This window comes from Canis aureus, chromosome 29 (genome assembly GCF_053574225.1).
Source record: "Canis aureus isolate CA01 chromosome 29, VMU_Caureus_v.1.0, whole genome shotgun sequence".
NCBI lineage: Eukaryota > Metazoa > Chordata > Mammalia > Carnivora > Canidae > Canis > Canis aureus.
Window position 1 is genome coordinate 38642515 of NC_135639.1, and position 12230 is coordinate 38654744.

Below are 12230 nucleotides of genomic sequence, written 5' to 3' on the forward strand. Positions count from 1 at the left end.
TTCTCTTAAAGAGCATCTGACAGTGCTTCTTATGGAGTGACATGAAATGTGGCCACAGATGGGGCAGCCAGGACAGGAAGGCAAGTGGGTGAGGGCTCCAGAGAAAACAGAGGAAATTATTCTTCCAAGCTCTAGAGAAAACTCTGGCTGAAGAGCAAAGAACCCAAGTTCAGTCCCCAATCAGACACCAGGGGGCTGGGGGCTTCTGGAAAGCAGGTGGAGACAGAGAGGGTGTGAAAAGGAGGATTGTGAGAAGGGGGCCCTCAGACAACTTATTGGACTCCCCTGGACTCCAGGTTTATCATTTGCAAAAGAACAGAGCTGTAATCTGAAGTTCTCCAATTTTAACCCAAATAATCACATATCCAAAAGTGAAGCTGAGATCATCTTTATCCTGACCCACTTATTTTAAGATGCCTTTTTTTTTTTTTTTTTTTTAATGAAGCAGAAGGCAAATCCAAACCAAATTCACTTACATTCCAGTAGTCTGTGTTAGCGGAGGCAGGTGGAAAAGGACTCTCTCTCCCAGAAACCACAGAATCTCCTGGGCCTGGATTTTCAGTCATGTTAAAATCCTTAGGGCTTAAGCCCATTTATTTGTCTTTGTTTGCATTTTTTTTAAATAGAGACTTCCTGTTCTTTGGAAGGTTTAATCCAGGCATCCTGGATTTCTGACGGGCTCCCACAAAGATAGGATTCATTATTTTTAAAAAAACCTCAAAGCTCACTGAATCAATTTCCCTATAAGCATGCACACCTGGGCTTTGAAAGCAAATAGGGTTGAAAGGAAAGTGTCATTAGAACCAACCCATCTTAGAAAAACTTTTAGGACCTATTTTTGAAACATTTGTGGGATCCAAAGCCATACATATACTGACCTTGATGCATTCTTTACTTGTGTCCTTTTCAAAAACTAAAAGGTTAGGGGCCTTATTCTCCTTCCCAGCCCCAAATGTTATATAAGCTTTTAATTAACAAACACCAAGTACTTTCCCCGGGTGAGGATGTCCGCGAGATGCTAGGGATACAGAAATACGTAAGAAACTCATAAAATGGTGGGGAATGGAGCAGGAAGCTTTGAGGGGAAGGTTGAGACTGCTTCACTGGAAGTTCTTCCGGGGTGGGCAGGAGCCAGAGTATACATCCTGAGGCTCCCAGAAGAGCTCACAATGGCTCTTAAAGGACAAAAGCAAAGGAGTATGAGTTTGCCAAGAAAAGAAAGAGAATGACATCTGAGAGAGGGAACAGAGCAGACAAGGGGAGAAGTATGAAATCGCATGTGTCTTTAGAGAAAGTGGAACAGATGGAGGCCAAGAGATGACAGTACAAGCAAGAAGAGAGACAAACATACCTGTGAACAAGCCAAACTAGGAAGCAATGAAAATTCCAGACTAAGGGGTTAGGGAGTGATCCCTTGGGCAATGTGGAGACAAACTAGTTTTTTAAGCAGATGTCACAGTTAGATTTGCTTGTAGAAAGACAGGATAGCAGGTGATAAATAGGGAGGCAAGTTACCGGTCACAAAGGGGAGGAAGTGGACGGACACAGTGAAGGTAACAGCAACAGGCTAGGAAGAAAGAGATGGCTTCAAAACCCATGTATGAGTAAAGTTGGCCAGCCCCAGAGAGATCCAGAGAGAGGAACAAGGGGCATTCAACAATAACTGACAAGGCTGCCTTGGGACTATAGTGGCCAAGGCACAGAACATTTACATAGCATATGTGCCTGCTGCTTCATACCTGTGGAGTCATTCAAGCCTCCCTCAGCCTATAAGTAGATAGGATGCTTATTTCAATTTTACAAATGAGGAAACTAAAACACAGAGAGATTAAGTAACTTTCCCAAGCTCACCCACTAACTGATGATCCATGGTTTGATCCAAAATTCCAACCCATATGGTCTGGCTCTAGAAGCTGGAGCTTAGCTGCTACCCAGGCATTTGGTTAAAGATACACCTAATAATAAGAGATGCAAAACTGAAGAGAAAACTGTTAATTCAACCTTGAACAAGTGAGGCTGAAGTGCCTGTTCACCCAGGATGACACGTGCAGGGGAGACTGAGAGGGCTTCAAAACCTGTGCATGTGCAGCACTGCCTCTGCACAGGAGACTGGTCATCCTTCAGAGAAGCAGCATAACCCCCACCTTGGGCTCTACCAATTACTAGTTGGATCACGTCACTTCATCTTTGGGGTCCAGTTACCTCATCCATGAAATGGCCATAATAACACTTCTTCATGATACTGTGCAGATTATGTAAGACAACTCATACAAAGCTGTGGGTGCAGGCCAGGGCACGTAGATGTGGCTTGATAATTCTCAATCCTCTCCCCGGAATGTGGTACTTTACAGGAAGTGATCACAGCTTATGTGACTGTGCTATGGTTAAGAGATGTGTATGGTTACATCTCTTCAACGTCAGGAGAAAGCTAGAGATTAGTTTGGAACCACTCAAATCCTGCACTTCCTGTTTCCCTGCAGCAGCTGGTGTATGGGGCTGCCTGCTTTGTGAGTGATGCATTTCCTGCTGTCCATGGGCAGCCGGCTGTCTGCCTGCCACCACCATCACCCAGGTGGTGGTGATGAACATAAAGACATAAAGTCTCCCTTTCCAAGAAGGGAAGGGGAGGGACAGAAAATATCCCAAAGGAGGGGCCTCCAAAACAACCATTTACCAAATCTGTGTAGAGCAACTTTGAGTTAATGCCCTTCCTCTCCAGTATGGGCCACGGAAAAGGAAAGACTGTATTAACTTCTGTTGGCACAGGGGGCTTTTTAAAAGGAAGCCTAGCACGACAGTGAGAGTAAAGTGCTGTCTCTCGCAATACTGTGGAAATTGTTTTCAGAAATACCCTCCATTCTGGGGCACCTGGGTGGCTCAGGACATGATCCCAGGGTCCTGGGACCAAGTTCTGCATCAGGACCCCCACAGGGAGCCTACTTCTCCCTCTACCTATGTCTTTGACTCTCTCTCTGTGTCTCTCGTGAATAAATAAATAAAATCTTAAAAAAAAAAAAAGAAATACCCTCAGTTTTTACCTCCCCAGGGCCGGGGGGTGGTCACACATATCAGGTTTTTGAGGATTGAAACTGAATGGAAGGGATGACATTTAAAATCTAGATGGAATGTCCAGTTCCAAGGGCAGGCCACTCGATTTAAAAACAGCAACATTCATGGTTGTTCAAGTGGGTGTGAAGTGAAGGTTAGGCAGAGAAGTCCATCATCTCGGTAGCGGTCAGTCAGATGATAGTGGAGGAGCTGGGTCTCACCCTAGGAGCGAGGTCTCGCCCTCAGTTCTCCAACTCATTCTCTGAACCCACTGTGTTCAGGCAAGTCATCCCTGCCTTCCCCACCATCCCTGGGACACAATGTGGCAAGGACCTTTGGGAGTTTTGCAAGAGACCCTCAGACCAGGCACCCCCTGCATATGCTTCATCTTGGCTGGGGAGAGCTCTAGACAGAGGTGTGACTTTCCTCCTTGGCTGGAAACTACTGTCTATATGCCCTGGAAAGCCAATGAGTCACACGTACTTCTTTCTGCTCTAACCCTCTGGGAGGCACTTTGGAGAGATTTTCATTTTCATTCCTAGCAAGCAAGGCCCTTTTGAATATGTATTCAAAATTCAACTACTCCCTTCCTATGTCTATTATTAATAATAACATAGTTGGAGCAATTATAGTGGGCAATTGTATTATTCTGCTAACATCATCTTAGCTTTGTTATTGCAACACACACTCATTTCCTTCAAGTGATGCTATCTCTTAAAGTTTTGTTATTCTTGGAGACATTCCACTTATCTGTCAAAGCCTGGCACACTAGCACCATCTTTAGGAAACCCTCCCAAGGTTATTATCCAGGACTAGCTGCCTTCTCACTGTTCCACAGCATTTTGTTCGGACCACTGGATGGGACTGATATGTATAATGGCTACTGGTTTATACGACACAACTCCTAGGAAACTAGCTTATGAGCTCACCAAGCAAGAGCAGACTGTCTTAAATCATCACAGCTTTGGGGTTGTCATAGTGATCAGCCCCGATTATTTCCCCATTCCACTAGAACTGACTGTACAGTCAAGTTCTGCAACCAGGTGCACTGCCAGCGTTCTCCACAATAACCATCATGCTCAAGTCCTGTCCTCTGGCTCAGAGTCTGGCTCAAAACACCACCAAGTCAATATCTGATTTTTAATTTAAGGTCTTCCATTTGTAGGAAAATGAAAAAAATTCAGCCAAAGCACATGAGTGTGAAACACAGTGTCCAAGAAATAGTTTATATTAACAGCTTGCAAAAGCTGGGCTGGCAAGACATAGCAAGCACAGCTTTTGGAATGTGCTCCTGCCTCTAAAAGGGAAAAACCTAAGCATGCATGGGTGGTCCCCTCCACATGCAACAATTTAGACTTTAAGATATCTAGCAACATTTGGAGCTCTCTTTTAAAAGGACTGTAAAATGAATGCTTGGCCCATACATTTCACGGGCCACTTGGTTAAGAGCCAATTGTCAGCCATAAATGGGTCCTGTTATTCCAGTGCACATTGAGGGTCAACTGTCCCCTTAAGAACCACTCCAATCCCTAGCTAATGACTTCCCACTGAGCCGGTGATGGTGAGAGCTTTCTTTGGGAAACATTATCTTCCTAATTCTCAAGAAGGCCTAGGTTCATGAAGTCCTTGCTTATCCCTGAATGCAGTTTGGAAGGTAATTATATTCAGCATACTTGGCAGTAAATTCCATTTTGGCAAGACAAGAGGGGTTTCCATGGTGTTTGACTATTAGCTCTATTACTATCACTATAACCATAGTAATAATAACAATTGCCATTATAGATCACCTACTGTGTGCCAAGCCCTTTGGCTTTTACCACGAGGAGACTGAAGGTGTTCTTATCATTTGCAACTTATAGAGAAGGAACCTGAAGTTTAGAGAAGTTAGACATCTTAACCGGTGTCCTATGGCTAGCAAGAGGGAGGGCTAATGTTCAGATCCAAGCTACTTACTGTGAATGTGACACTCTTGGGTCCTCTGCCACACTCCCTCCGACATGGCAGTCCCAGCACACCCTGAGGGGTCCCGCATTGTGAGTGTGAGTTTTTTTTTTAACTGTGGACTTTATTTTTTTTAATTTTTTTATTTATTTATGATAGTCACACACACAGAGAGAGAGGCAAAGACATAGGCAGAGGGAGAAGCAGGCTCCATGCACCGGGAGCCCAATGTGGGATTCGATCCCGGGTCTCCAGGATCGTGCCCTGGGCCAAAGGCAGGCGCCAAACCGCTGTGCCACCCAGGGATCCCGTGAGTGTGAGTTTTAGGCGTCAGGCACTAAAAAGAGATTCTGCCCCATACTCCTTGCCTTTGCCTTTTTCTACCACTCACTAAATATAGGAAGCTATTGGTCATGAGAGAAACCAAACAAAGGAGTACTCAACAAGCACACTACTGGAGAAGCAACTTTTTTTGACAGTATGGGAGAATGACATCTTTATAGACAAAGGGTGAGCTTATTTGACAGAGGAAATTGTAATTAGTCACATTTTTTCTATGGCTTGATAATTCATTATACATATATACGTATGACAATGTGTGTGTATAATAAATTATCTAAAGCCAGTATTTTCAGATTCTATGGAAAGAACTAGCAGAATATAAAAAAAATAGGGAGGTGTGCCCACTGACAATGAAATGAAGTTCCATCTACACACAGATTTCTACAAGAAATAGAGAATATGGGTCTGGATTAAAAAAAGGTGGAAGACTGACTCACAATTTTCCTCCTCTAAAGGAGACATCAGGGATAGACTCCTCATCTCCCTGTCTCAGGGGGGTAAGGATTGCCTACAATGAAGAGAGGCAGAAAATCTACTAGGTGAAGATTACTTCCAGACCAAATGGCATACCACAGTAGAAATCCAGAGAGCAAAGCCTCCTCCTTTTCAATGAGCAGTGCAGAGGATGTGAACCCAATATATATTTCATGGTTATTTTGTGACTCTTTACCAAAAGTCAGACCTGCTAGAAGAATCAGCAATTGTAAGCACAGAGTGGAAAGCTCTCAACAGAATGCACAGAGCTTAAGTAAAACAATGTGGAAATCCTCCCCACTCTTCCCCAGGAAAGTGCAGAGGCAGATGAGTTTCAGGCATGCACGATGAAGTAGGATCACCCAAACTGGCAGAAAGGAGCAATAAATATTTAGATAAGTTTGAGGAGACCTGAGAACAGTAGAGCATGGCATGACCACCCTGAACATAGCATGACAGAGGGAATGGCATAATACTAAGGAAGACTCTTCCTTTGGTTGTATGCATGCCCAAAGTGAGGTGGAAGAGGTGGTGCAGTACCAGAAGAGGGAGGTGCCTGGATAAGCAGTCAGTGGTGATGTGTCTGGCTTCTCACAGCTGCTGTGCATCAGGCAGAGGTCCAGAAGTTCCTGTAATTCCTGCAGAGTGGCTGTGTGGGAGAGATGGAACTGGAAGACCAGCAAAGTCCTGGAATTAGGAAAAGGAGGAGGCCAAGGGTTGGGTTATCATCCAATAGAGATAGTATCAGGATTTAGGGTCAGTGACATTGAATGCTATTGCAGGCTTGAAGGCCAGGTGGCACTGGTGGGAAGATCAGGGATTTGGCAAGGGTAGGGGCCAATGTAGAGCTTGTTTAGTCTCCACATATAGGTATGGAACCCTATTTGCCCCCAGTTCCCCAAGGCCCCTGAGGACACAGCCACATTCTCACAAAAATCCAAACACCACATAGTGAGAAGTAGAAACAAGGGGATGAAATAGCAAAAAAAAAAAAAAAAAAAAAAAAGACATTTGCCCTAAATAAACTATTCTGAAAAAGAAAAAGTTCAGATGCAGCCAATTGGCAGATTTAAGTAAACTTCTCCAACATCCTTAATACTCTATGGCAGGGAGTTAGGAGAAATATTAGATTAGAGAATTTGTTGAAAATAACATAAAGTTCTTTGAAATTTATGTAGGGTTTTTCAGTTAAATTTAAGAGAAAAATCACAAATCTCTCTGTGCCTTTCATGAATAAATAAATAAAATCTTTTAAAAAATAAAGAAACTAAAGAAAGCTTAGTCTAAAAATAGTTCAGTAAGCACTAGCAAAATTAAGCCTGTGCCTGAGCATTTAGTTAGGGATTTTTTTTTTTTTAATTTCAAGGATAAAGAATCCCAGAAGCATCCAAGAAAGAAAAATGAAAAAGTAGAAAAGAAAGGAGAAGAGGAGAGAAAGGGAGAGGAGGGGAAGAAACATGGAAGAAAAAAACTAATGGAACAAAGAGGCTGGCTTCTAACTTCTTGCAATTCTGACAAGACATTTGAAAAGAATCTAGTCTGAGAGGGAAAAATTATGATAAAAGGATTAGAAGAATTTGTGCCTAGCAATGTTGCTTACTTGTGCAACAGACTTCCACTTTCATGTTTGAAAAGTCCCCTCCAATCATGAAAATAATCAAAGCAGAACACACCAGCTGACTGGAAGATGAATCCATGTCTTGTAATTTGTACAGGAACTTCAAAATAAACATTGGTGGAAAGGATGAAACTCACTTGTTTAACTAGAGTTCAGTCTAAATAATTGTGGTTTTTTTGAAAATTTATTAAATATTAATTATGTAAAGTAATAACATCTGAATAATAATCACTATCTGGATATAAAATTTCAACACAGAAAAACAATTGAAGAATTCTGAAACAAATCAGCTGGATACTTCATACAGTGTTTCAGAGCATAGAAAAATAAATTAAGGGAGGAGAGGACAAACATTGGAAATCATGGCTAACAATAAAATCTTATAAAATCATCACAGAGAAAAATGACTAGCCAATCCTGTTTTTTATTCAGTATGCAATGTTCTAACTGGACTACTGGAAATAGAATCCAGCCAATAATTCAAAGAATGATACATACTTTGAAAGCTTGGAACTTTTTTTCCAGAAAGTTACTCTATACTAAAAAAAGCATTATCTCACTATTTTGAAAGATGGGGGGAAAGGAATATAATACATCACAACAGGAAATTAAAGAGGAAGAAAAAATCATATATTTATTTCAATAGATGTGAAGAAACATTTGATAAGACAGCACCCATTACTGATTCAAAACCATTTTAAAAAGTTTGGGTAAACTATGAATAAATAGATACATTCTTTAAATTGGCAGCAAATATTCACTTGAAAACCACAGTCAAACCAACTGTACAACAAGGATATGATTTTTAGAGATATTTCAATTAAAGACAAGACAGTAATGACTAAAGAAAGTTCTAGCTATTACACATGGCAAGAAGCCTAAAAAATATAATCATTGGAAAGGACACAAATACATCTTTCACATATGCTGAAAACCTTTAATAATTAACTGATGTATCTGAGTTAATAATAAAATTCAGTATAGTGGCCACATACAAACAAATATATAAAATCCCTGAGTTGTTCTTTTATGCACCAGAAATGATTAATGAGAAAAAATTCTATAATGAAGATACACCTTAAAATAGAAGAGGGAAGAAATAAAGAAGAGAAAATGGGCTTGGAGTGAGAATGGGGCAAATTAACAAGGCAGGAAACCACAAATGTTGGAGAGGATGCGGAGAAAAGGGAACCCTCCTGCACTGTTGGTGGGAATGTGAACTGGTGCAGCCACTCTGGAAAACTGTGTGGAGGTTCCTCAAAGAGTTAAAAATAGATCTGCCCTACGACCCAGCAATTGCACTACTGGGGATTTACCCCAAAGATACAAATGCAATGAAACGCCGGGACACCTGCACCCCGATGTTTCTAGCAGCAATGGCCACGATAGCCAAACTGTGGAAGGAGCCTCGGTGTCCATCGAAAGATGAATGGAGGGATCCCTGGGTGGCGCAGCGGTTTGGCGCCTGCCTTTGGCCCAGGGCGCGATCCTGGAGACCCGGGATCAAATCCCACGTCGGGCTCCCTGCATGGAGCCTGCTTCTCCCTCTGCCTGTGTCTCTGCCTCTCTCTCTCTCTCTGTGTGACTATCATAAATAAATAAAAATTAAAAAATAAAAAAAAAGAAAGATGAATGGATAAAGAAGATGTGGTTTATGTATACAATGGAATATTCCTCAGCCATTAGAAATGACAAATACCCACCATTTGCTTCAACGTGGATGGAACTGGAGGGTATTATGCTGAGTGAAGTAAGTCAATCGGAGAAGGACAAACATTATATGTTCTCATTCATTTGGGGAATATAAATAATAGTGAAAGGGAATAGAAGGGAAGGGAGAAGAAATGTGTGGGAAATATCAGAAAGGGAGACAGAACGTAAAGACTGCTAACTCTGGGAAACGAACTAGGAGGGGTAGAAGGGGAGAAGGGCGGGGGGTGAGAGTGAATGGGTGACGGGCACTGGGGGTTATTCTGTATGTTAGTAAATTGAACACCAATAAAAAATAAATTAAAAAAAAAAGAAAATGGGTTTGGGATGAACATAGAGGCAAGTGTAGGGTCTCTATTTGAAATTTTTTTTTCTATTTGAAATTTTTAAAACATTATTGAGCAACACAAAAGAAAAATAGAATATATTGAGAAACTTGCTGAATTCTAGTTAAGAAAGTAAAATAGCACACAATTTTCAAATTTCCTCAAAAAATACCCATAATACTGCATCTTGAAGTTTTTCTCTAAATATTAAGATTATAGCTGGCTTCTAATGCTTTTTATATTTTTTCAAATTTTTCTTTACTGAAGATATATTTGTTATCAGTAAAAATATACAGTGTAATTAAGAGGAGTTTATAATAATAACTAACTTCAAGCTGATATTAAAGTTTTGGGGAAAATACAGCTTCTGACCTGGCTGAGTTACAGACGTCTGTCCTGTGATGCCCCTCTTGTTCAAGCCACAGTGCCTCCAAAATCCAGAAAGCTTGCCTCGGCATGCAAGGCATTCCCTTCATGGCTCTGGTCCCTTCATGGCCCTGGCCCCTCAATTTGCTGTTGCTTTGTGGCCTTCCTGGGGTTTTTATTCCCTTTCTCTCATCAAAGTGGGTTCAGTGTTCCATTCTCTAAGAATACTTTGAACTCTGATACAGTCTTAATTCTACATACATGATCCCATCACACCCCATCCTATTGCATCAGGCCAGGCACTGTCTGCTGTTCCCAGAGAATCTCTGCATTTCATTAGGATGCAGAGGGGTTAAAAGTAGAGAATGAATGAGCTGCCATGGAACAGGGACCCTCTGCTCCTGCCCAGATCCCATGAAAGTTTCACATTGGTGGTGGAGGAATTCTGACTGTACACATTGGCCAAAATAGGCTTTTACTCTGCCCCAAATTTCCTTCAAAGGAGTGTTCTAAGATGTCTTATCCTGATTTCTGGGAAAAATGCTCTTAACGCCTAAACACACCTACTTTGCCATCAGCATCAGTATTTTTTCTTTTCATACTGGCCCTGGGAAGCTTCCCCAAAATAAGCAATGATTTCATTATGAGTTGAACTGAATGGCTTCATGGTATCAATTCTCAGCTACACTTTTGCCATGTGGCTTGCCAGGATTACTTTAACACACTGCTGAGATGAGGTGATTCAAAAAGCAACAGGATTGTGCATCTAGAATAAACCCCATGGTGAGTTAGTATTATATTTTAATTGTTTTACTTGAATATATGTTTTTGGCATTCATTAGCATACTTGAATAGCCCATTCATAGAATTTAGGGATACAGAGGGAATATAATTTCTGGCCTATCCTTCCCATTTTTCAAATGAGTTGACTGGTTTGGAAAGGTTAAGTGGCTTTCCCAGAGCCACACCATGAGTGGCATGTCCCATTCATGAAGAAGAGGCTTTGAAAGTCATGGATGACAGGAACCAAAGACCACCATGGTCATGAAGTTACCATAGGTATAGCACTGGAGCAGCTTGCATATTTTTCCATTGTTTTTTGGCCTGAATGTTACCCTTGCTTTTTTTGCTCCCACTTTCCCATGAAAATGACCTATCCAAGATGGTGTGGTTTCCCTAGTACATTACAAGTATCCCGGATTCTTCTTCTCAGCTCCTTTCTTCCCTCTTGGCATGGTGTTCACCTCAGTCTCTTATCTCTGAAAGCCACCCATTCAGTGTGGCTTGGCTTCCTCCTCTCCATGACTACAGGCTTGGGATCTGGGCTCTGGATTGCTTAATTTCACTGCTGAGATTAAACCCAGGTGTCCTAATTTTCAGAACCCAGTTATCTGCTTATACTATACTCCTATCTCCAATAAAACAGGTTAGAGACTTGAACCTCTGGGATGTGGCTTTCCAAAGGCAAGAGCTTTATGAGTTAAAACTAATTTAAAAATAGTCTCCCATAATTTCTAATCTAGGCTTTTCTTTCCTCTCATTGCTGAAGCTACAATTAAAATATAATATACACTATTAGGGAAAGTTGCTTTGGATTCATAAAGAGGAACACTTATAGTCCCTAGCAAAGTAACTGCTCAGGAAAGGGAAGGGATCCTACAATAGCTGGGACCCAAGCTCTGGGTCTGGTAGGTGGACATGGAGTCAAGTTCAATCACCTTGCAGTCATAAGTAGGGTACGGGTCAGCCCATGACAATGACATCATCTTCTCAAAGAACAAAAGCCCACCCAGACCAGATCTCCAGCAGGTGGAGCTGAGGGGTGCTCTATGATGCCACACCAACTCTACCCCAGGCACATACAGAGGAAAAGGGAGTTGTCAGTGAAGACTTGTCAGGACCACCTTAGTGGGGAGCATCCAGCTGAGCTGGATAGGGATGGAGAAAATTTAGGCCACCATGACTCATCTTGTGAACCTGGAAAGTTCATTCGCTACTCACAGACACATTTCAGAGCCCTGTTGGGACTTGAAGCTTTGCACATAAGTTCCTCGGGCTCTGCTCCTAACCAGCCGTGTGATCCACCTGACCAGTCTTCTTTCTCACTGGTCTCAGGGCCTTTCAATTCTTGCACTGCTGCCTGAAATAACAACCCAAAGGCCTCCAGAGCCCTTTATGAAAATGCAAACACCACAGGAAAGGTCATAATTTACAAAGACATTGGCTGGAATATTAAGTTTGAGCTAGTTAAGAGCATAAGAATTTTGTAAAATGCATGGCGTGAAGAAAGGGTGATGGTGGAGAGCCCAGAAGACAAAACCAACAGCTTCTCAATTGACACCAGGCTGATCACTTTTGCAGACACATCAAAGTAGGGAGAGTGGGAAAATGCAGCAGTGGACAGA